The sequence below is a fragment of the Solanum lycopersicum genome, chromosome 5, assembly GCF_036512215.1.
Source record: "Solanum lycopersicum chromosome 5, SLM_r2.1".
Taxonomy (NCBI): domain Eukaryota; kingdom Viridiplantae; phylum Streptophyta; class Magnoliopsida; order Solanales; family Solanaceae; genus Solanum; species Solanum lycopersicum.
The window spans coordinates 12,544,737-12,570,174 of NC_090804.1; the positions used below are offsets into that span (position 1 = coordinate 12,544,737).

A 25,438-nucleotide genomic window follows, 5' to 3' on the forward strand; every position below is an offset into this window, starting at 1 on the left:
TCGTATCAATTTATTTATCCTTTTTTTAGTTCGCCTAAAAAAGAATGTCATTTTCTTTTTTATTAATTTTAATTTAAACTTTTCATATATAAGACTGTAAAATTAAAGAATTTTTAGACGCATACCTACTACATAACTTTTAACTTCAAGTCACAAAATTTAAAAGAACTTTTTTTATTTTTTTAAGTTCCGTGTTGAGATAAAAATCACATTAAATAATAAATTAAAACAAAAAAAGTACCTTTAACATGCCAGTTGTTGTGACTACTAGTATGCGTTTACAAAATCGAATCGAAAATTGAATCAAACCAAACCGTAAATCGAATCAAATCGAACAAAAACTCGACTAGTGATTTGGTTTGATTTGGAAAATTACTGACTACAGTAAGATAATCACATACGAGTTAGTAATTACCCTATTTTCTATGTGATGCGACTTCAACCTAGTTGAGTTCGATATTTGACAACGAATAGTTTGAGCGTTTTACGCTTTCTTTTTATCATTTTTTCTGTTTATTGCTTCTTTCTAGAAAAGTGCCTCAATTTTTCCTATTTTTGCTTCTTTTTCCTTTCTTTTTTTTAAAAAAAGAAAAGAAATCCTCCTCCTTTTTACCTTTTTCTTGTATTTGATATCTTATTGTTATTTTTACCTTATTTCTGTCACGACTCACATTACTGAATAGTACGGACAACTATTCTAATATAACTAGATAGGTGAATCCTTATCACCTTTACTATAGTGATTTCCAGATTATCCTATAACATTAGCCAAATACAATTCCAAATAAGTCAATTCACATTAATTATTCCAGAAAATGCAAGACAAACACATCTATGTTATTCTAATTACATTATGCTAAATGTTTTACTTTTAAAATATATAATTTGGTAAAAATAGTGAAAAAATGTTTTGTTAGAACCAATTAATCTTATTATTTAAGATAAATTAATTTTTGCAAATTACGGAGTCGCCACTTGATTTTTGATAAAATCAAGAAAAAATTTAAATTAATTTTCAAAAGATTTAAAACAGATAAAAATCAATAGAAAAAGGTTCGAAGTTCAAATGTACATTCCGAGAAGGTGTTAGGCCCACGGAATGTCCGCTAACTCGCGGTTGCCCGACGATTTGACTAAAATGACCCTCTAAATAATTATAAAATTATAACTAAGTAAAGTTTACTTGCTTGTTCTTATTTTCTTATCTGTAAGGGGAAATAACTAGGGGGATCATTTTAAGGGAAGAGAATCAAATAAAAGCTAAGTAAATATACAATAACTATTTACCCTTTTCGGATATATATATATATATATATATATATATATATAAAATAACGAAATGACCATCTTTGAGGATTAATTAAATTAAAACCCAAACAAAATAATGTTAGTCAACATAATCACAAATGAATAAGGATGGAAAGAGGAAAATGTCAATTTTGGGCTTTTGACCCCCAATTCTCGTCAATGGGCCTGCTGAAATTTTAAAGTTTTGGGGCCTATTCCCCTCATCATTTTTCACCTTTGGGCCCTGGCCCTTTTCCACAAAATTCTGCATGGGAGACAGATGGGCCTTGGCCCATCTTTCCTGAAAAGAAAATTTGGGGTATACATTTGAAGTATACTGCTGTATATGATGTATATCCGATCCGTTTTGGACTTTTGAAACCTGTATTTTATTTAAATTACCCATTCTCGCGCTTCCACCTGTATTTTCCGGATTACTTCGCGTATTTTGTACCTGTATTGTTTTTATACTGTTTTTACTACTGTATCGCTGTATAAATTGTGTATACCAATGTATACGGGCTACATTCCGTGCATGTATTTATTCATTGTTACTGAATTTTACTTCAATTCGGAATTCCTGTACGTTAAACCTGCGTTCTCACGTTTTACACTCATCTGTGTACCAGTGTATACAGGTTGTATATCGACCTGTTCTTCAACTTTCGAAAGCTAAAAAATAATTTCCAATAGTATATCTTCACTGTTATCAACCTATATTTCGAATTTGGTCCCCTGTGTGTATTTTTACCTGTATATTGGTGTATAAAATATGCATACAGCTGGTATACACCTTATACTATATTCAAAAATAACTCCACCAAAGAACCTCCTGAAGCTAATTCATCGCTAAAAGACAAGAAACTTATATATATATGTGTGTGTGTGTGTGTGTGTGTGTGTGTGTGTGTGTATGTATGTATAATTTTTGAAAAAAGCACAACAACATCCAGCCGAAATCACAGTCACGACTAAACCCGGCAAATGTGTCATCAAACGGTAGCGACCAACTAAGCTGTAAAACATCATACTCAAGGTTCAAGTCAGAACAAAATGTAATTTGAATGTTTAAAATTTTGGACATCAACTTACTACAGTTTTAATCTTCCTATTTAGATAAGACGCTATAAAACCAAAATTCAACCTTTCCAGGCAACTACCAATATCAAACTTACAAACTAACACATAAGAGGGAAAAAATCATTGAAATAAAGACATATAAATACTAAAATGACAACCACCAATTCATGAAAAAGCAAAATGGAGCAGGCCGTTAGTTCATTTAAACTCGAAAATGCAACGCGGACTTAGGCTAAGACGTTAAGAAAACTATGTATCAATGGACTATACTTAAAAAAAATCACATGAGCAACATAATAAACAAGATAAATAATGCATGCCTCTTTTTGCTGAAAAAAAGTTTAGACAAGAGAAGAGTATGATGGGATAAGGCAGCCATATATTCAACCCTTACGATTTAAACTATTCGAAATATGTAAAGAACAAATCGTATACCAGAGTACGAAGGCCGAAATCACCTATAGGAGGTGATTTCAAACTTCATAACTGAATTTTCAACTTTCCAACCCACCAAACGAGACAGACAGTAAAGAGCAGAGAAGTCACTGCCGAAAAACAACATACCTTCTAAACAATAACAATCGAATCATAAACGAGTTAAAACATCGATTTGCAGCCAATGACAAGTCAAAATGATCTCAGACAGTTTATAAACAAATTCACACAGTCATATTAAGCAACAACACGTTGACAATGAAATGTACTTGAAGACGATGTGAAAGTCACCTTTTAGGGTGCGGCGAACGGAAACGACGAGCGAGGCAGCAAACTTCCACCACTGAACACACTCCAAACATCTCAAAAATGAACCAGTGGAAAGAGGAAGCAGAATCGGGACTTTCTATCTTTTTGAAGTCACTTTCTTAAGCATTCACACGTAAATGTATATGATTAACGATTCCTGACTTCCCTTAGCTTCGTAACTCTCTCTTTCGCAGGTGTGCTGTCTCTTAGGTAAAGAAAGACTCCGAAAAAAAATCCAAATCCCCAAAAATCTAACCCCTAAAATCATCGGAGTAAAGGGTATTTATAAGGGAATTACTAGGGTTTTCGGGTTAGGAGGGTGGGGGGAAATCGATAGAAGGCAAGGGCAAATTCGTTATTCCACCCCCCATTTTGAATTGGAAACCTCCTAAAGGATAAGGCTAAAGTTGTCACTGGTACGACCTTCGTACAACTTCACAATGGGAAAAGGATGAGAGTCGTCCAATCTTGAGCCAAGGACGGGTAACCGCAGAGATTGAGACACGTTGGGTGACAAATTACGATTCTCAAACTTTCTTCGTACGATCAGATAAGAAGAGTGAGGGAGAGGGATTTTGCAGAGGAAGACGACAAAAGACGCAGGCGTTCATCACTGCTTCGTCCTCGACTCTCCCTTGCGTGCTCTCACGTGGGGCTCGTTTGAGGGGTCGTTTTCTTGGAATTTCACGTTGGAGAGGCTGTTGAAGCGCTGGAGACGCGTGAAGAGTAAGGGTGGCAGCGGAACCGGTATTTACTGGTTACCCGTCCGGTCCGTCCCGGTCCGGTTCGGTACCGGTTAGTACCGATATGGATCGGTTCTTTCCGATTCCGGGACAGGTACTGGGACGAAAATCGGTATTTACTGGTATTTCCCAGTTCTGGAAATTACCGGTCTGGTCCGGTCCGGTTAATTTTTATTTTTTAAAATATATCCATTAATAGCCGTTGGGTAACGGCTAATGGGCCCCCCGAATGGCTATTTGAGTAAAATTTCAGCCAATAGGAGCCCTACCCCACCCCAAACTTTTTTAATACCGTAAAGTTTTAAAAATTACACTTTAACCTATTTTTTTTACTTATAAATACCCCCTAAATTTCATTCTTTTAAATCACAAAATCATCTATTCATCTTCTACTCTCTCAACTCTCAACTCTCTAATATGTAATTCTATAATATATAATATCTTAAATTCCGGCGGTCATAAACGTTTACTTTTCTAAGTAAACATTTGGTACATTCGTTTCAAATTTTATTTTACGTTTCATTTATATTTAAATAATTATTTATTTATTTTGTGATTTTTAATTTGCATTACATTTTTCGTATTTTATTTATTCTCACGTTTAATTTTTTAATATGGATTTCGGTAAAAATATTGTTCAAAAAGAAAAGGGAAAAAAAGTGCATTAGAGCGTGTAAAAAATATTTGTAACTTTACATCCTACGATAATACAAAAACCGGTAGTTCTTCTAAATCAAAAACTAAAAAATCTACTATATTAAGAATAAATACGGATGATTATACACATGTTGATGATACGGTTTTTAATATTGATAGTAATTCAGGATTAGATCCTTTTCATGAACATTTACAACGTCACTTTGATAATTTTGATGAGGATTTGCCTAGTGATAATGATAATGATAATGATAATGATATTGATAATTATAGTGATACGCCTACTTTTGATGATGATGATGATAAATTGAGCCACCTACGAATATTAATACTCCCAGTCCCGCTCCCTTTCGTTGTCCTGCCCCTGTTCCCCCAGTACATCCTAGGCCTAAGGTAGAACGTGTTAAAAAATTAGTTGTTTGGCAATTTATGACACAAAACGAAGATAAAACACAAGCTATTTGTAATAAATGTAAACATAGATTAAATCATAAAACTGTTAGCAAATCTGGCGGGACGGGACATTTGAGTAGTCATTTAATGTCTTGTTGTAAAAATGAATTTTTGCATGCTAAAGTGGTAGCGGAAGCTGAAAAAAAAGGTACCCCCCTTCCTTAAAATGTAGGAGTAGGCGGGCTCTAACATGGTACAAACACAATTAAATCCGTCTAATGTTTCTGGCTCTAGTTTACCACTTTCATATAGTACAGAAAAAGATCTGAAGAACTAGCTAAAGTGATATGTGTTATGGCTTTTCCATTTAATTTTGCTGAAAATCCCGGTTTTATACATCATATTCAAATTGTATATAATACAAATTTTAAAGGTTTTGCTAGAAATCCAATAAAAAAAGGTTGTATTTGATTATCATGCACAATATTTTCAATATCTTCGTTGTTTATTTTATTATAATACTTGTAAAATAGCTATTACTTCTGATATGGATCGTAGTATAAACGGTAACGATTATTTGATTGTTACTGCACATTGGATTGATGAAAATTGGTATATGCAAAAAAGAATTTTAGGTTATAAATGTTGTCAAATGGAAAAAGTCGGTAGTTATATTGCACAAACTATAGATATTTTACAAAGTTATGGAATATGTGATAAAATAAGTAGTATAACCTTAGATAATGTTTCAAGTAATAATGCTGCTGTTGAATATTTAAAACCTACACTTTGTCCTTTCTATGGTGATAATTATCATATTTGGTGTAGTGCACATATATATAATTTGATGGTTACAGATAGTGTACATATGTATGATAACAGATGTACGAAAGTTGAAAATGCATGTCATTTTATATTTAAATGTCAAATTAAGTCTAGGCGTAAAGATTTTCAAAATCGCTATTTTGAAAATAATCTTCCACCTAGAAAAATTCCAAAAACAGTGGCTACTAGATGGAATACTTTATACGAAATGCTTGTAGTCGCATATGAATATCGAATACCCTTACAAATGGTTTTGAATGCTCATAATTCTGATATGACATATAGACTAGATGATAATGATTGACATGATATAAATGAACTTATAGATTTCCTAAAAGTTTTTTACTTAACTACAAAAAGAATATTTGTACTTTATTATGCATCAATTTGTAATGTTTTGCCTGATATTTGTATGATTTCTTCTAAAAATTATATAAATTTAAAAATAAACCAAGATTTCAACCAATCATTGAAAAAATGATTCTAAAAATTAAAAAATATTATATTCCTATTCCTCAAATTTATTTAACTGCATGTTTGTTAAACCCTAAGTATAAAGATTTAGGTGCATCAAGAATGGTTGAAAAAATGTATTTTAACTTAGATATTAATGATGTATTAGAAGAAATTCCTAATTGTCAACAAGTTAAATATAGCATAAAAATTGAAGCTAGAAAATTGTATGATTTATATAATTCTAATATAAATTTATCAAGTGAAAATGAACCTGAAAACTTTAGGGTTAGATTTGATGAAAATAATATTGATGATTATTTACAGGATTATCTTGAACTTTCTCACGATAATAGAAACGATTTTGATGCCTATATTAATCAAAATACAAAACCTACTGAAGATATTCTCCAATGGTGGAGAAATTGGGGCAAAGGATTTCCAAAACTAGTACCGATGGCTCGAGATATATTAGCAATGCAAGTGTCGTCGGTAGCTTCGGAAGGCATCTTTAGTGCAGCAAGGTTTCAACTTGGAGAACATAGGCATTCACTAACAGCCGACAGCTTGGAGATATCGGTATTATTTCGAGATTGGATTAATGCCGAGAGAAGAAATTTGGGTCGTGAACCACTACTGACCAAATTTCAAGATGACGTTGATGAAGTAGTGCAGGATTATAGTGAAGGCGAGATTGAAGCAATGGAATATCTTTCTATTCAACCAATTCCCGAACATGTTACTAAAGAAATGTTGAATGATTTACGAAGGGATTTATATGGTGGCACCAACTATTAGTAAAAGTATGATAATTCGAGATTTAATTCAAACAGAACCCTTCCTAGAAGTTGGATGTGTAGATTAAATCTTTTAATACTCTACTAATATTTTTGTAAATGTAATTTTAATATCAAATAAATATTAATAAAAATATAGGCTATTCGCCTTAATTTTTTTTTTTTTTAAATATTGTTGTATTAAATTTAATTTTTAATATAGTCAATTTTTAATTTTATAACTTTAAAGTTTAAATTTACAAATTTCAAACTTTAAGATTTTGAAATTAAAATTTTATAACTTTAAAATTTGAATTTAAAATTTTCAAACTTTAAAAGTTTAAATTTAAAATTTTCAAACTTTAAAAGTTTGAATTTAAAAATTTAAAATTTGAAACATTAAAAGTTTGAAAAATTTAAATTTGAAACTTTAAAAGTTTGAAAATTTTAAATTAAAACTTTAAAGTTTGAATTTAAAAATTTCAAACTTTAAGAGTTTGAAATTTAAATTTTATAACTTTAAAGTTTGAAAAATTTTAATTTTTTTTACCTTTTAAAGTTTGAAATTTAAATTTTTAATTGCCCAATTATTTTAATAAAAATTTTATTCAATTAAAAAAATTAAATCTTTAATTTTTTTTAATTACCGGTCCGTCTCAGTTACCGGTCCGGTCCGATCCGGTACACTACCGGTTCCCTTCCGGACCGGGACGGAACAATACCATTTTTATCGGTTTTTCGGACCCGTCCGATACCGATTCTGAAATGTTACTGTTTCGCACAGTACCGATTCCGGTAATTACCGGACCGATTCTTCCGATTCGGTACCGCTGCCACACTTAGTGAAGAGGAAGAGAGAGTAATGGGTGGGTCGGGTTTAAAGGAGAATTGGGTTTTTGCTGATGGGATGGTGGAGATTGTCAAAAAGGTTGTTGGGCTAAATTTGGAGGAGAATTAAAGATTGGGCGTGGGAGTAATTTGGAATGTTGGGTTGAAAAAAGGAATTGGCTCAAAAGATGATATTGAAAGTGTTTAAGGCAAGAAGATGGCCACAAGCCCAATTTAGATTAATTAAAAAGCTTCTATAATTTTACAAAATAACGTAACTAACTCAATCAGATTAATGATTCAAAGCTATAAACATAATCTAAACTAAACTATTTTAATAAAATAGTTACTAAAATTATATATATGAATAAAACAATTTACTAATTATAAAATATAAAATCGACTATGCTACTTAAAATGACTTTGAAAAGTATTTTGGGTCTTATAAAATTATTTTTTTTAAAAAAATTATTTAACTTCGAGAAGCTCGATAATTGAATACTATCGGGGGAGGGTCAAAATTTGGGTGTCAACAACTGTCCCTCATTTTACTTGGATTGATGCAAGAAATTCGAGGAAAATGAAATTGACCACACCAATTTTGACCGACCTAATCTTCATCTTTTAGGGGAGGGATTTTGGGTGCGGACTGTACGAATTATGGACGATCTCCGGAAATGGGTTTCTTACATGCCTCAGGCTATACGAGAATTCAGGCCACTTGTAGTTCGAAACGCTTGATTTGACGCACGATGTTGAAAGAATTCAAAAGCCACCTCGATATCGAATTATGAAGGTACCGAATTGCTCGAGAATAAGATTCGAGAGCGAATGTTGGAATACAACCGAGTTTTCGATGTTGAGTTCACCTACATATCCTTATACCTCAGGAATCAGGCCGCTTGTAGTTCGACTCGATCAGTTGAAAAGGAAATCCATTATGCTAGATAACCTTTGGCTTTTGATAAGCGACAAATTAAACGAGTATGAAAAGGAGGCTTGTGACCTCTTAGCCATGACTGTGGTGCACTGTCACTTAGATTGGAGACTTGCTTCCGGTAAATCAAAATTTCCGAATGCGAGACTGAGACTGACAAAATTAAAGAAGAACCCATATGTCTTATGCTAGGGGTGTCGTTTGATTGTGGTGGAAGTCGCTCCTCTGCTCGTGTCCTAAGAGTTTGACATTCCTCTTTGGACTGTGTCCCAGTTCGCTGCTAAGAAAAAGTTTCAAGTTGTGCTGCGTCCTTTTTGACGTTGTCCGCACCTGTTGTTTTTGGAGAATTCATCCTTTCGGATGCTCTCAACAAAGACTGAGATAAAAATCGTCAGCTTAAAAATGCAATTAGGATGGGAACAATGTCTTTTTACCATGTCGACACTCCATTGTTCTCCTCGATATTCGACGTCAACTCGATCGGTCTGACGTAAAGCAAATAAAGCTTATTCTTGGTGTTTGCACTGTAATCTTCAATGCACTCTTCACTTGATGTCAAAATAAATGAATGCCGATGCGATGCCGACATTTCTTTTGATGTCAATGTACTCCGCATGCTGAGGCCAACATGAATGAGAGATGATGCAGTGCTGACACTTCTCTTGATGTCGGTTCACTCTTTGTATTGTTTACTTTAATCAAAATAAAAGAATGCAGTTGATGCCGATGAGTATAATCCTCCTTAGATGCCCGATTACTTCTCCGGTAGTTCATGATTGCATGCGGGGCATGAATATCTTCCCGCGAGGCGTAAATTTTTGCGAGGGATGGAATCTTCTCGCGATGCATAAATTCTGCAAGGTATGAAATCATCTTGTGATATGTAAACTTTTGTGAGGAATGGAATCTTCTCGCGATGTATAAAATTTGTGAGGGATGGGATCTTCTCGCAATGCATAAAATGCCGCTAGGTATGAAATCTTCTTGTGATATGTAAACTTTGCGAGGGATGAAATCTTCTCACGATGCATAATCTATGTGAGGTATGAAATCTTTTCATGATGCATAGTATTGACTCTCAATGCATGGTCTTCCGCAATGCATGAGTATTGATTCGCGATGCATGAATATTGACTCGCGATCCATGAAAATTTCGCGATGCATGGATATTGACTCGCGATGCATGAATATTCTGCGATACATGGATATTGACTTGCGATGCATGAATATTCCGCGTTACATGAATATTCATATCGTATCCGATGATGATAACGGTAAAACGACCTCCAGTTAATACATCGCCTTGATTGACAATCAAATAACTGTCCCCTCTGGGTAATGCATCATCTTGATCGATAATAAAATAAATGACCCCCTTCGGGTAACGACACTATCTTGTTTGATAATGTGATACAGATAGCTTCCTTTACGGAAACCATAAACTCTCCCCTGAGATTTCGCTTGATTTACCTTTGAATCTTGGTTAAACGTTCTTTATAAATTTCACGTTGTTTGGAAATTGATTGAAATAAACAATTTAGATTCCCAAGTCTTCGACATAAGTGACATAAAATGCCTCTTGCTTCTAAGGGAAGCTATTGATTTTGGGATAGTTTTCTTCTTTTTGGACTTTTCCATATTCATTCATCGGAAGAATTTCTTGATTCCAGAGCAAAACTATAAACCTGTGTCCACAGAAAAATTGTTAGTTTTAAAACGAACTGATCTGTGTCGATTTTTTCAGTTGTTTGCTCCTCGTCTTGCTATCACCAGTTGATTTCCCGATCTTCCGACTCTTGATAGATAAGACGAAATATTTTATGCCAAAACAAATGAAACATAAAATGGAAAATTTAAGAGAAATAAATTTTCGAGAAGTAGTATCTAAAAAAGGTCCCTACCAAGTCATGTCATATCAAGATTAACAAACTTCGTTGAGTCTGATGCTTGAAGGCCTATCTAATCATTTGGTGGGGATTTCTCAGAGTCTCCAGCCTTGCAGATAAATCTGTACTGAAATTTTGAGGTCATCCTCAAATTTCTGTCCCAGTTGACTGTCTTGCTTATCTCTCTACTGTAACTGAGCAGATCGCGGAATTTTTGAGATCTTCTCAAAAATTCTGTCCCAGTTGCAAATCTCGAAATATCTTCTGCCTTGACTTGCTGAGGAAGAATCTCTTTTTTCGAGAATTTTTTGAGTCCCTCTCAAAAATTCTGTCCCAGTTTCTATAGAAATCTTACAGGAGACATGACCGAACCCTGGTGGCGCCTACGTATCCCGTTGAGGCAGGAATCAGGTCAAACTTAGTTCCTTTTAAAGGTTAACAAAAATAAAATTTACAAAGAAACCGACCGAGGCCGATACAGGCCGCCTAGGATTCTCATTCTTGAGAATTCAGGTCGAACGTAGTTTAGATACAGAGACATAATTAAAGGGGATAAGTGGGGTGACCGAAGCCGACATAGGCCGCCTACGTATCTCATTCTTGAGAATTCAGGTCAAACGTAGTTCATTACAAGAGGGGTAAAATTTTAAGCAAGACAAATACAAGCAAACAGAACGATTACAAGTAAATAACAGAAATGCAAACTGAAGCTTCACACGTAGTATCTCTTGACAGCAACTGAGTTGATAGGTTTGGTCCATACAGTGCCATCCATCTCCGACAGGACTAAAGCACCTCCAGATAATACTTTGCGAACCATGTAAGGTCCTTGCCAGTTTGGTGCGAACTTTCCTTTGTACTCGTCTTGATGGGGAAAAATACGCTTAAGAACCAACTGACCAATCTCAAAATTTATGGCTCTTACTCTCTTGTGAAAGGCACGAACCATTCTCTGCCTATACAATTGACCATGACAGACGACAACCATTCTCTTCTCATCAATCAAATTTAGTTGGTCAATCCGCTTGCTAACCCATTCATCGTTACTCAACTCAGCTTCATGGATGATTCTCAAAGACGGTATCTCGACTTCAGCAGTATAACTGCTTCTGTTCCATATACCGGCAAATATGGAGTAGCTCCAGTTGATGTTCTGACATTCGTGCGGTACCCCAATAAAGCATATGGTAACATCTCATGCCAACCTCGATGCTTGTCAATCATTTTCCTCAAAATATTTTTGATATTGTTATTGACGGCCTCTACAACTCCTTTCATTTGGGGACGGTAAGCAGTTGAATTTCGATGAGTAATCTTAAATTGCTCACATATCTCTCTCATCAAGTGACTGTTGAGATTTGCGCCATTATCAGTAATGATGGACTCTGGCACTCCAAATCTACATATCAGATTGTTGCAAACAAAATCAGCCACCACTTTCTTGGTTACCGACTTGCAAGAAGCTGCTTCCACCCACTTAGTGAAAAATCAACGGCGACCAAAATAAATCTGTGTCCATTAGAAGCGGCTGGCTCTATCGGACCGATGACATACATACCCCAAGCTACAAATGGCCAAGGTGAGCTCATAGCATTAAGCTCGTGAGGTGGCACTCTGATCAAATCACCATGCACTTGACATTTGTGGCACTTTTGCACAAACTTGCAACAATCATTCTCCATAGTCATCTAGAAATATCCAGCTCGTAGGATCTTTCTTTCCAGAGTGAGCCCATTCATATGCGTACCACACAATCCGGCATGTATCTGTTCAATAAGCCTCGCAGCTTCGACAGCACCAACGTATCTTAGAAGACCCAAATCTGGAATCCTCCTATAAAGGACTTCTCCACTTAAAAAGAAACCGAGGGTCATATGGCGTATCGACTTCTTTTGGTTGGCTGTAGCATCTTCAGGATAAGTTCCAGACTCCAAATACTTCTTTATATCAAAATACCAAGGCAAACAGTCTGGTTCTGCTTCAACATGGGAATAATGGATTGGATGTTCTTTCAACTCTATATTCAAAGGGTCAATGTAATATGTAACCGGATGTTTAATCATCGAAGCGATGGTGGCAAGAGCATCGGGCAATTCATTATATATTCTGGGAGTATGTCTACACTCAATCTTGCGAAACCTTTTGCACAGCTTCTGCACATGCTGTACGTAAGGTATAATCTTTGGGTTCTTCACAACCCATTCTCCTTGAACTTGATGAATCAAGAGGTCTGAATCTCCAATAACCAAAAACTCGTAAACATTCATGTCGATGGCTATTTTCAAACCAAGAATACAAGCTTTGTATACGGCCATGTTGTTTGTGCAATTAAATCGGAGCTTAGCTGCCATGGGATAGTGCTTACAAGATTCTGACACTAAGACTGCTCCAATACCTTTACCTTGATGATTTTCCGCTCCATCAAAAAATAATCTCCAACCTGGATACGCTTCAGAAATGTCTTCACCCACAAATGACACTTCTTCATCGTGAAAATAAGTCTTAAGTGGTTCATACTCTTCATCAACGGGATTTTCTGCAAGATGATCAGCCAAAGCCTGTGCCTTTATTGACTTCTGAGTCACATACACGATATCAAACTCACTCAACAGCATTTGCCATTTGGCAACCTTTCCGGTCAGCATCGCTTTCTGGAAAATATACTTCAATGGATCCATTCTGGAAATCAGAAATGTAGTATACGAAGACAAATAGTGTCTCAATTTCTGGGCAAGCCACGTCAAAACACAACACGTTCTCTCCAAAAAAGTGTAAAGGGACTCGTATGGAGTAAACTTCTTGCTTATATAATAGATAGACCTTTCCGTCTTTCCTGTCTCGTCGTGTTGACCAAGTACGCATCCGAATGCGCTATCTGAGACAGACAAGTACAACAACAAAGGAATCCCTTCTCGCGGAGGAACCAATACCGGATGGTTGGACAAATAGTTCTTGATAGCATCAAAAGCAGTCTGACACTCTTTAGTCCACTTTGTCGGGGCGACTTTCTTTAGCAGCTTGAAAATAGGCTCACACACCACGGTTGATTGAGCTATAAATCGAGTGATGTAATTTAACCTCCCTAAAAAAACTCATAACCTCTTTTCTCGTATTTGGCGGAGGTAACTCTTAAATTGCTTTAATCTTAGAAATGTCGAGCTCAATACCTCTTCTACTGACTATAAATCTCAAAAACTTTCCGGCTGGAACCCCAAAAGCGCATTTGGCGGGATTTAACTTTAAGGTGTAACGACGCAGACGATCGAAGAATTTCCTTAGATGTGTCAAATGATCCGAACTCTCGCGGGATTTGATTATGACGTCATCCACATATACTTCAATCTCCGTATGAATCATGTTGTGAAAAATGATCGTCATAGCTCTCATGTAAGTGGCACCCGCATTCTTGAGGCCGAACGACATCACCCTGTAGTGATATAAACCCCAAGATATGATGAAAGCCGTCTTTTCTGCGTCTTCCTCATTCATCTGAATTTGGTTATAGCCTGTGTAACAGTTCACAAACGACTGCATCTCATGTCTAGCACAGTTGTCAATCAAAATATGAATATTCGGCAATGGAAAATTATCCTTCGAACTAGCTTTATTTGAGATCTCTATAGTCAACACAAATCTTGATTTTCCCGTCTTTCTCGGCGACCGGAACAACATTGGCCAGCTAGGTTAGATATTGTATCACTTCCACCAATCGGGGCTCTATTTGCTTGGTGATCTCTTTCTTAATCTTCAAACTCAGTTCAGGCTTGAATTTTTGAGTTTTTTGCTTCATCGGATCGAACCCCGGGTTAATCCACAGCTTATGAGATACGACATCGGTACTCAACCCTTGCATGTCACCGACTTCCCAAACGAACACATCACTATATTCAGCAAGCAAATAAACTAGGCCCTCTTTCTAAGCTTCATTTAGGTGGGTGCTGATCTTAACCTCTTTAACACATTCCAGATCTCCCAATTTCACCATTTCCGTTTCCTCTAGATTCGGTTTATGTTAATTCTCAAACTGTCAAAATTCGTCACCTACCTCATTTTGTTCATTTAGCTCGTGACATGACATGACATTTGCAGGTCTGTAACTTATGTTACTGAAATCGTAAAAAGACAAAATTAGGAAAGTAAGGCATAACAAACAACTAAATAAATAAAGTTAAAATAAAAATGCTTTCATTTAAAAACAATGCAAACTTTGGCCATGGCATGGGCCATGTTGCCTTTTTGAACATCACAACGAAAATTCAAAAATTTGAACGGTTAAGAAAAATGCAGAAATGGTGGGTCTTGGGCCTCCTCCGGACAACCACCGATTTTAATGTGCATGAAATGACGTCATTCTACCGAAGAGTTTGGGGTATCGGGATCGGCGTGGAGGTCCAGTTTTGTAGCACCTCCCCTGGTTCAGCAACGCGGATACCAGCTAGATTGACTTCTTCCTCGATAACATCATTGATCTCCTCAAAAAGATCACAGATTCCTTCCCTAAGGTCTTCAGGCTCGGCATACTCCCGGATTGGAAAGGACTGATACAGATGTGGGATCGGCTTGGCCAACGCTTGATCATTTTTCTTCTTCATCTTCATGTCATCATATGTGGGGATGTACCCCAAAACCATATCTGGATCCATTGACGAGGACCGAAACAGGCTCAATAATTCCTTGGGAATCTCTTCCCAATCCAACCCTGGCTCAAAACCGTTCTGCAGCATCACAATGGCGTCATCACCGGTGGCATTCACCAACTCCACCGTGTAAAAATATGTACCTCGCGAAATCTCATCGATGATTGGCACCTACCTGCCGAGGTGACTTCCCTCGCCCTAAATAACCAACTCTTCATTCTTCCACACAAGCTTCATCATTTGATGGAGATTATAGGGGACAGCTCCCGCCATATGGATGAACGGCCTTCCCAAAAGAAGGTTGTAACTGTTATCTATATCCAATACTTGAAATTGCGCGCTGAACTCCGCGGGGCTCATTTGAAGGGTCAAATTCACTGCCCCCAACGTGTCTCTTTGAACCCCATCAAAAGCTCTCACGTTGACCTGGTTTTGCTCCAGTTTCCCAAGGTCAAACCTTAGCTGCATCAATGTCGACAACGGGCAGATATTCAGACTAGATCTGTCATCTACTAAAACGCGGTTGACAACCTTCTCACGGCATACCACAGTGATGTGCAGCGTTTGTTATGTGATCTTCCTTCAACTGGCAGCTCATCGTCACAAAAGCAGATTCGGTGCCCTCGAATAACCTGATGAAATCATGGCAGCCACGTTATCACTACTTATACCTGAGGGTACGTATGTATCATCAAGAGCTTTCATTAAGGCCTGCCTGTGGGACTGAGAGCTCATCAGCAGGGGCCATACAGAGATTTGAGCCGGGGTCTTCTCTAAATGTTTGACGATGGAATAATCCTTTGGTTGCATCATTATCCAGAATTCTTCCACTTCCCTTCGCTTATCGGCCTCTTAGCCTGGTCCTTATCTGTCCTCCGAGAGTAAGCTCGTCATTGGCTTCTAGAATATGGGTTTATTTGCTAATTTGGCGATGGAGCTTGGTGGTTCGAAAGGGGATTTTGGTATAATGGAGCTTGGACTTGATAAATGGGTGGGGGTGCTCGGTAGATCGACTGTACATTGGCACAGTTGGGAGCAATATTCTGATAGGGAGATTGAATTTAGTATGGTTGAGGGTAATTTGGGTACATGGGAGAAAGATTTTGGAGATTAAGGGATGGACTCTGGTACAACAAAACTTGGGTGTTCGGATAAGTGAAGGTAGTATTATGGTTATTGGGATGACTTGATTGTGGGTAGTAAGCTTGGTGGGACTTTGGGGAAGGTGTGGAACGACCTTGGGAATACGACGAGCTTCTGGGGTTTTTTTCTTCCCCTATACGAGACAGCGGCAACTTATTATCTTTTCTTCTTCGGCAATCCAGAAAATCCAGGTGATGCGGATACACGGGCTATGTTCCCCGATTTCAAACTGTCTTCGATAGTCTCACCAATTTTGACTATCTCGACAAATTTTGCTCCAACGAGCAACATGATTCCGTCGTAGTATTCTGGCTCTTGCACCCGCACAAACACTTTCACGATCCCTTTCTCAGTCATGGGCGGCCTTACTCTTGCTTCTTCCTTCCTCCACCTATAGGCGAACTCCCTATAGCTTTCAGTTGGCTTTTGCTTCATCTTCTCTAGAGAATACCGATTGGGAACTATTTCGAAGTTGTAGGCAAATCATTCTATGAAATCTTTGGAAAACGCATTCCAACTGGGCCATTGCCTGGTTTCATGTGAGGTAAGCCACTCAAGGGCCTCCCCACACAGGCTTCGGCTGAAAAGCTGCATCAACAAAGCCTCATCCCAGCCAACTCCCACGAGTTGGTCACAATAGGCTCTCAAATGAGCCATGGGGTTGTCCACTCTTCCGAAGGTGTCAAACTTCATGATCTTGAACCCTTATGGAAGGTCCAAATCTGGGTGGATGCACAAGTCCTCGTAACTGAGTCCAGCGGTGTCGGGGATGCACTGTATCTCTTTCATGGCCTTTTTGATTTCATCTTTTATATCGATCTTCACATCCTCCTTTGCCTTCCATTCCTTTTCCTGTTCTTCATAGTGATCCAACTCAGAACCGTGCACATCGTGCTCGGCAGGAACGGGAACTTGGAAGGTGGCTCTCTTTAGCAGGGGTAGAGCTATAGAGGGACTTGGAACGTTTCGGGCGGTTTGGTAGTTCTGTGGGTAGGACTGAGGACTGGTGTTCTAATTTAAATGGTGATGAGGTGTTTGGGGGTTGAAATCCGTTTGATTTTGGTTTTGGTTTTGATTTTGTGGCGGTGGAGCGGTTTGATGGTGAGTATTTTGGGGATGGGGTGGCATTTTAGGAGGGTTGTTTTGAAGAGGGGATGTAGTTTGGTAGGATGTTGAAGCATATTGGTGATTTTGGGTAGTCAGATCTATAACCGACGGATTATGAACAGGTGTAGATGGCTGATTCTGAGTTGGATCCATATTTGAAGAAGGGAAGTAGATTGGAGGCCTTCCATCAGCAGCATTAGAAGCAAATCCAGGTGGAGGCAGATCCTTTCTCCGTTGCATTCCCACTCTCATTTCTGCAATATGTTGCATGAACTGCATAATCAACTCATTCTGTTCTGCTACGGTTGATTGGGCCACTACAACATCAGTAAGACTCACTTCTTCATTGTTATCTCCTATAAGTGCCTTTCCTCTGTCTGAGCTTTGTCTAGGGAAGGAATCTGCAGGACCTTTTGATCTGGTGAAATAAGGATGATCAGCCAGATTTCAATCGACACAGATCAGTTTCGAAGTACCTGAGAAGGAAAACAACTCAAAGGTAGATCCGTCAGTGCAGATTCAGAGTACAAAACACATAATATCACACAGAGAGCAGATAAACACACAAGTTGCTTTGTTTTAGGATATCTTCAACCCACGAGTGAGGATGGAAACACATTTTTTAACAAACAAGAGTTTGCTTATTTTAGTTTTGACGCTATCTCAGGAAGGCTAAATCACGTTGAGCTACGGTTTTCTTGCAGCTGCTTTTGACGTCTATTGATCTGATCTTAGTATATTCTCGTAACATGGAGGGGGAAATGAAAAAAAATTAAAGATAGGGCCCGGGCCTAGGGAGGCTGCCTACGTATCTCACAAGGAGAATTCAAGCCCAACGTAGTTCGAATACAAGGAAATAATTTTCATTCATTCATTCCATTATGATTACAAGGAAATTGAAAGGCAATAATAGAGTCTTCTTTTAAAAGATGAAATGATGACGACACATTAATCATTTCCCTTCTTGTTGCAACATTAGTCTCCTCCTTTCAGATGACCTAGGAATGGAGGCTTGTAAACAATTTCCTCGCCGTCATCCTCCTTTAGTCACTTCAGGGTGAACGTTGTCGGGACCACTATTGGCTGCTCCTTGCTCATAGGCGGGGTATTTTCCTCCCATCAGGTTGCTATGGGTTGTCAGTTCCTTGTCAAGTAACACACTTTCAACTAACAGAGCGGCGGTCTCCGAATCTATCCTCACCTCTCTCGCTTCTATTTCTTTCACTTTCAACCGAAGCGCATCCAAATTCTCTATCAAGCTCTCTGTCTCCATCTCAACATCTTTCTTTATTTTCATCTGCGATTCCAGATCCTCATCCAATGTCACAGCTGCAGCTTTGTAAATTGCGGTGGCTATGTCGACTCTGAGCCCTTCTTTCTTGGCTTCTTGAATTTCCCGAGTGATCCGTTCGATCTTTCTTTGTAGTTCTTTTTAGTGAGTTTCATCTGGATGTTCTTACCCTTGTCCATAGCGGTAATTTTGCCTTTCCTGATACAGTAGAACAGTGTTTTAGGATTTGGGGTATAGAAGGTGTCTTTTGAGTGAGAAACTTGAGACTCTAAAATTTGGGCGGACATTTTGTAACAGTGGCTTCTGTATATTAGTTAGAAATTTCTGGATAGGAATGGGTCTATTATATCCTCATTCATAGCAACATAACACATAAGCAGTTAAACACACATATATCGCGTCCTAAACATGCTTGTGACCCTTTTATGCCAAGGGTAGGCTTAACGAATTGAAGGATGTATATGCCTTTTAAACTAGATTTATTGTCCCCAAAACATTTCATTAATACCATCCAAAATGTCTGATAAACGTAAAACAGAGAAATAGTTCTGAAAAAAAGTTACAAAACAAGTACAAATAAAGCAGTCCCACGCAGGGGATGGTAACTAAAATTCAAGCCTCATCTGATCCTTCATCAAGTCTGGTCCTCTGGGCGATGTTGACTTCCTCCCATATAGCAAATCTATTCGCCCAGAGATGAACTCTTGCCAATCGAGCTCCTTCTTGATGTCTAAATCCATCTATCGATTGAAATTGTTGTTCCATGCTATCATCTAACTCTGCCATGCACTGTCTGGATCTCCGTAGTTCTTGTTTAAATTGAGCTATGACTTTGGCATCTTTTGAGTGACGAAGTTGATGCTCTAATTCATTCCTATCAAACTTCTCTTGAAGGTGGTGAAGGCGGACTTGATGTTTGGCTCCAACGTCGGCAATAATGTGAGGATCGTTTTGACTAGGCTCAATAGTTCCAGCGAGACTCTTTTTCAACCATTCTTTGTAATCCCTCGAACATTCTGGACGAAACCTATTTGGTACAGGCTCACCCAACACTCTTCAAGATCTCCGCATCCTACACATGTCTTCAGCAAATGCAACTCGCCCATTTTCGTGGTTTATTACGAATTTCCTCATATCTGCAATCTGGGGCAACTCTTGTTTCCCTCCTAGTTGTCTCAAAACTCGACTGGGAGCATATGGTCTAGTCCCTCTTAACCCAGCAAATACCAAATAAGGGACCTTTTCAGTTCGAACCACCATATTCTTAGTTACCACCAAACTATCTATTGACCATTGTACGTCTTCTTCTCTCAGCCCTAGAAGCCTCGGATACCAAAAACTCTCTCCTTTAGTCTTGTTGCAACGATTGTGATACAACCACCAATCATGACCATGTAGCTCATCGGACTGTCTTAGGGGATCTGGTTCTTTTGGGTTATGAGTCTTGATTAAATGTCACATCATCCACCACTGTAGTATCAGATTACACCCTTGAAAGAAGTGTTCTCCGCTCTGACACTTGTCTAAAGCCTTGTAGATGTCGGCTAGAATCATAGGCGCTAAAGTGTAGTACTTTGTTGATGTTTTGTAATCCACTCCATAGAAAATGGCATGAGTGACCATAAATACACTAGGATGAATAGTGTATTTTGGCCCTTGAGGGAAAACCATCGTCCGAGAAAACATATCGCAAATGCGAGGGGACGCGTCTCTTTCCATTTTTCTTTTGAAACGAACTCGTCTTTATATTTCTCATAAACCCTTACACGCCCAAATCGATAATATAGTTTTCTGAATGGTATATTTGGGCCAGGGAGCTTGTCCATCCACTCGGCTTTAACCAATGACAACTTTTCTCTAATTTTAGCGAAATCCCATATTATGAGATTTAGGAGATCTGTATCTGGATGTCGTTTCCTTTTGTTGCACATGACGACACTTTCATTGTTGATAAGGATTTCTTCTATAGTTGGCGTCAACTCTACTTCCCCGAATCGAAAAACCATGTTTTCACTATCCCAGAATTTGACCATCGTTCCAATTAGGCTATGCCACGCATTCATCTCTAACTGTGACGGGAGGTGACCTATGTGTTTCTGAACAATGTTTTTATCATCGTTGTTCATGAACCTCCACCATACTTTGAGGAAAGGGTCGGGGATAGTAACCATTCTTGTTTTCAATGATTTGTATGCCGGATGCACCTACAAAAATAACAAACAAAAATTAGTCAACCCCCCGCCCCGTATACAACAAATTGTTTTTAAAATGCATATACATCCTTCAATTAACACGTAAGCATGATTGTCTGTTTTTGACAATTTGGGCCAAGTAGACACAAGGTGGGCTTCTAATTGGTCCAACACGCCTTGGGCGTCGGGTCATCTTAGTTCAAATGCTCCTAAATTCGAGATTTGGCTTGGCTCTACGCTAGTTGACTAGGAGTGACTTTTTGAAAGGACCGGGACAACCATTGGACGCCTAACGAACTAATAAATTGCTGCTAATTTTGAAAAAGAGCGAGTATAAAAAAGTCCGGCTGCGGTTCCGCAAACAGTTCTTTAATATACTATACATATATATCAGAAAATGCCATGAAATGCAATGACAATTTTTATATGAAAATTTAAACATATTCGTCACAAACATTATTTTAACAATTAAAACAATCAGTCAAACAGTCAAATCTCATTGTTAGAACTTAATTAATCCCAGTGGAGTCGCCATGTCTATTTTACTTTTAAAATATATAATTTGATAAAAATAGTGAAAAATGACTAAGTTTCGAAAAAAACCAATTAATCTTATGAGTTAAGAGAAATGAATTTATCCAAATTACGGAGTCGCCACTTGATTTTTGATAAAATCAAGAAAAAATTTAAAATTAATTTTCAAAAGATTTAAAATAGATAAAAATCAATTGAAAAAGGTTCGAAGTTCAAATATTCATTCCGAGAAGGTGTTAGGCCCACGAAATGTGCGCTAACTCGCGGTTGCCCGGCGATTTGACTAAAATGACCTTCTAAATAATTATAAAATTATAACTAAGTAAATTTTACTTGCTTGTTCTTATTTTCTTATCTGTAAGGGGAAATAACAAAGGGGATCATTTTAAGGGAAGAGAATCAAATGTAGACTAAGCTAAAATAAAAGCTAAGTAAATATAAAATAATACATATATATAGATATATGTATAAAATAACGAAATGACCATCTTTGAGGATTAATTAAATTAAAACCCAAACAAAATAATGTTAGTCAACATAATTACAAATGAATAAGGATCGAAAGAGGAAAATGTCAATTTTGGGCTTTTGACCCTCAATTCTCGTCAATGGGCCAACTGGAATTTTAAAGTTATGGGGCCTATTCCCCTCATCATTTTTCACCTTTGGGCCCTGGCCCTTTTCCACAAAATTCTGCATGGGAGCAAGATGGGCCTTGACCCATCTTTCCTGAAAAGAAAATCTGGGATATACATTTGATGTATACTTCTGTATATGATGTATATCCGCTCCGTTTTGGACTTTTGAAACCTGTATTTTATTTGAATTATGCATTCTCACGCTTCCACCTGTATTTTACGGATTAATTCAACGTATTTTGTACCTTTATTGTTTTTATACTATTTTTACTACTGTATTGCTGTATAAATTATGTATACCAATGTATATGGGATACATTCCGTGCATGTATTTATTCATTGTTCCTGCATTTTACTTGAATTCGAAATCCCTGTACGTTAAACTTGCGTTCTCGCGTTTTACACTCATCTGTGGTATAACACATATGTATACCGGTGTATAAAGGTTGTATATCGACCTGTTCTTAAACTTTCGAAAGCTAAGAAATAATTTCCAACAGTATATATTCACTGTTATCAACCTATATTCGAATTTTGCTCCCCTGTGCGTATTTTTACCTGTATATTGGTGTATAACATATGTATACAGCTGGTATACAGCTTCCTCAACACCTGCAGATATAATTTCCAGCAACACATTTGCTGTGTTTTAACCTGCACACCAGTTTTGAGGGGGTCTACGACTCGAGGGAGATGTTTTGAGCCTTTATGGCTCAATGAGAAAGTGCAAGGGATTGGAGTGAAGTCCATGGGGACTTGGAAGGAGTTTTACGTGCAATAAAAATGGAAAGGAATTAGCATATGGAAAGATAACAAATAAGACATGACCAGATCGATACGAAAGAAAAATCGAGAAAATAAATGAATGACAAACCCAACTATTGTATCCAAAAGAAGTAAGTGACCCCCCCTTTTTAGAAGAATTAAAACTAAGTTGACTTAGTAGATGACAAAAGTTCATAAATTGAAAGTGCTACGATGCTTAATAGAAAAAAAATATACACACTTGTGAGCATTGGAACGTTGAGAATCAAAATGCACAAGGGGAAATCATATTGCATATTCAACAAACAATACACCTCATACTATATTCGAAAATAACTCCACCAAGGAACCTCATGAAGCTAATTCATCGCTAAAAGACAAGATATATATATACACACACACACACACACACATATATATATATATAATGACCTTCTAAATAATTATATATGTATAATTTTATTTTTTGAAAAAAGCACAACAACATCCAGCCGAAATCACAGTTACGACTAAACCCGGCAAATGTGTCATCAAAAGGTAGCGACCAACTAAGCTAAAACACACAACACAAGGTTCAAGTCAGAACAAAATGTAATTTGAATGTTTAAAATTATGGACATCAGCTTACTACAGTTTTAATCTTCCTATTTAGATAAGACGCTATAAAACCAAAATTCAACCTTTCCAGGCAACTACCAATATCAAACCTACAAACTAACACATAAGCTGGAAAAAAAATCATTGAAATAAAGACATATAAATACTAAAATGACAACCACCAATTCATGAAAAAGCAAAATGGAACAGGCCGTTAGTTCATTTAAACTCGAAAATGCAACGCGGACTTAGGCTAAGACGTTAAGAAAACTATGTATACTATACTTAAAAAAAATCACATGAGCAACACAATAAACAATAGAAACAATGTATGCCACTTTTTGCTGAAAAAAAGTTTAGACAGGAGAAGAGTAAGATGGGATAAGGAAGCCAGATATTCAATCCTTACGATTTAAGCTATTCGAAATATGTAAAGAACAAATCGTATACCAGAGTACGAAAGCCGAAATCACCTATAGGAGGTGATTTCGAACTTCATAACTGAATTTCCAACTTTCCCAACCAACCAAACGAGACAGACAGTAAAGAGCAGAGAAGTCACTGCCGAAAAACAACATACCTTCTAAACAATAACAATCGAATCATAAACGAGTTACAACATCGATTTGCAGCCAATGACAAGTCAAAATGATCTCAGACAGTTTATAAACAGCTTCACACAGTCATATTAAGCAACAACACGTTGACAATGAATTGTACTTGAAGACGATGTGAAAGTCACCTTTTAGGGTGCGGCGAACGGAAACGACGAGCGAGGCAGCAAACTTTCACCACTGAACACACTCCGAACATCTCAAAACGAGCCAGTGGACAGAGGAAGCAGAATCGGGACTTTCAATCTTTTTGAAGTCTCTTTCTTAAGCATTCACACGTAAATGTATATGATTAACGATTCCTGACTTTCCTTAGCTTCGTAACTCTCTCTTTCGCAAGTGTGCTGCCTCTAAGGAAAAGGAAGACTCCAAAAAATAATCCAATCCCCAAAAAATCTAACCCCTAAAATCATCGGAGTAAAGGGTATTTATAGGGGAATTACTAGGGTTTTCGGGTTAGGAGGGTGTGGGAAAATCAGAAGAAGGCTAGGCCAAAGCTGTCACTGGTACGACCTTCGTACAACTTCACAACGGGAAAAGGATGAGAGTCGTCCGATCTTGAGCCAAGGACGGGTAATCGCAGAAATTGAGACACGTTGGCTGACAAATGACGATTCTCAAACTTTCTCCGTACGATCAGATAAGAAGAGCGAGGGAGAGGGATTTTGCAGAGGAAGACGACAAAAGACGCAGGCGTTCATCGCTGCTTCATCCTCGACTCTCCCTTGCGTTCTCTCGCGTGGGGCGCGTTGGAGGGGTCGTTTTCTGGGAATTTCGCGTTGGAGAGGCTGTTGAAGCGCTGGAAACGCGTGAAGAGGAAGAGAGAGAAACGGGTGGGTCGGGTTTAAAGGAGAATTGGGTTTTGGCTGATGGGTTGGTGGAGATTGTCAAAAAAGTTGTTGGGTTGAATTTGGAGGAGAATTAAAGATTGAACCTGGGAGTAATTTGGAATGTTGGGTTGGAAAAGGGAATGGGCTCAAAAGATGATCTGGAAAGTGTTTAAGGCAAGAAGACGGCCATAAGCCCAATTTAGATTAATTAAAAAGCTTCTATAATTTTACAAATAACGTAATTAACTCAATTAGATTAATGATTCAAAGCAATAAACATAATCTAAACTAAACTATTTTAATAAAATAGTTATTAAAATTAAAATCTTTTATAAAATATGAAAATCGACTATGTTACTTAAAATGACTTTGAAAAGTATTTTGGGCTTATAAAATTATTTTTTAAAAAAACAAAATTGTTTAAACTCGAGAAACTCGATAATTGAATAATATCGGGGAGGGTCAAGATTTGGGTGTCAAC

General features: G+C 37.4%; 1 long non-coding RNA gene across 1 annotated transcript; it reads right to left on the bottom strand.

Annotated features, from left to right (window-relative positions):
- Nucleotides 1–614: 614 nt before the first annotated feature.
- On the bottom strand, nucleotides 615–25,100 carry LOC138348521 (uncharacterized). Its single transcript, XR_011221174.1, has 2 exons — nucleotides 23,231–25,100; nucleotides 615–2,080 (listed from the first exon to the last, which is right to left on the bottom strand). It is a non-coding gene; the product is annotated as an uncharacterized lncRNA (long non-coding RNA).
- Between the last annotated feature and the right edge of the window lie 338 nt (nucleotides 25,101–25,438).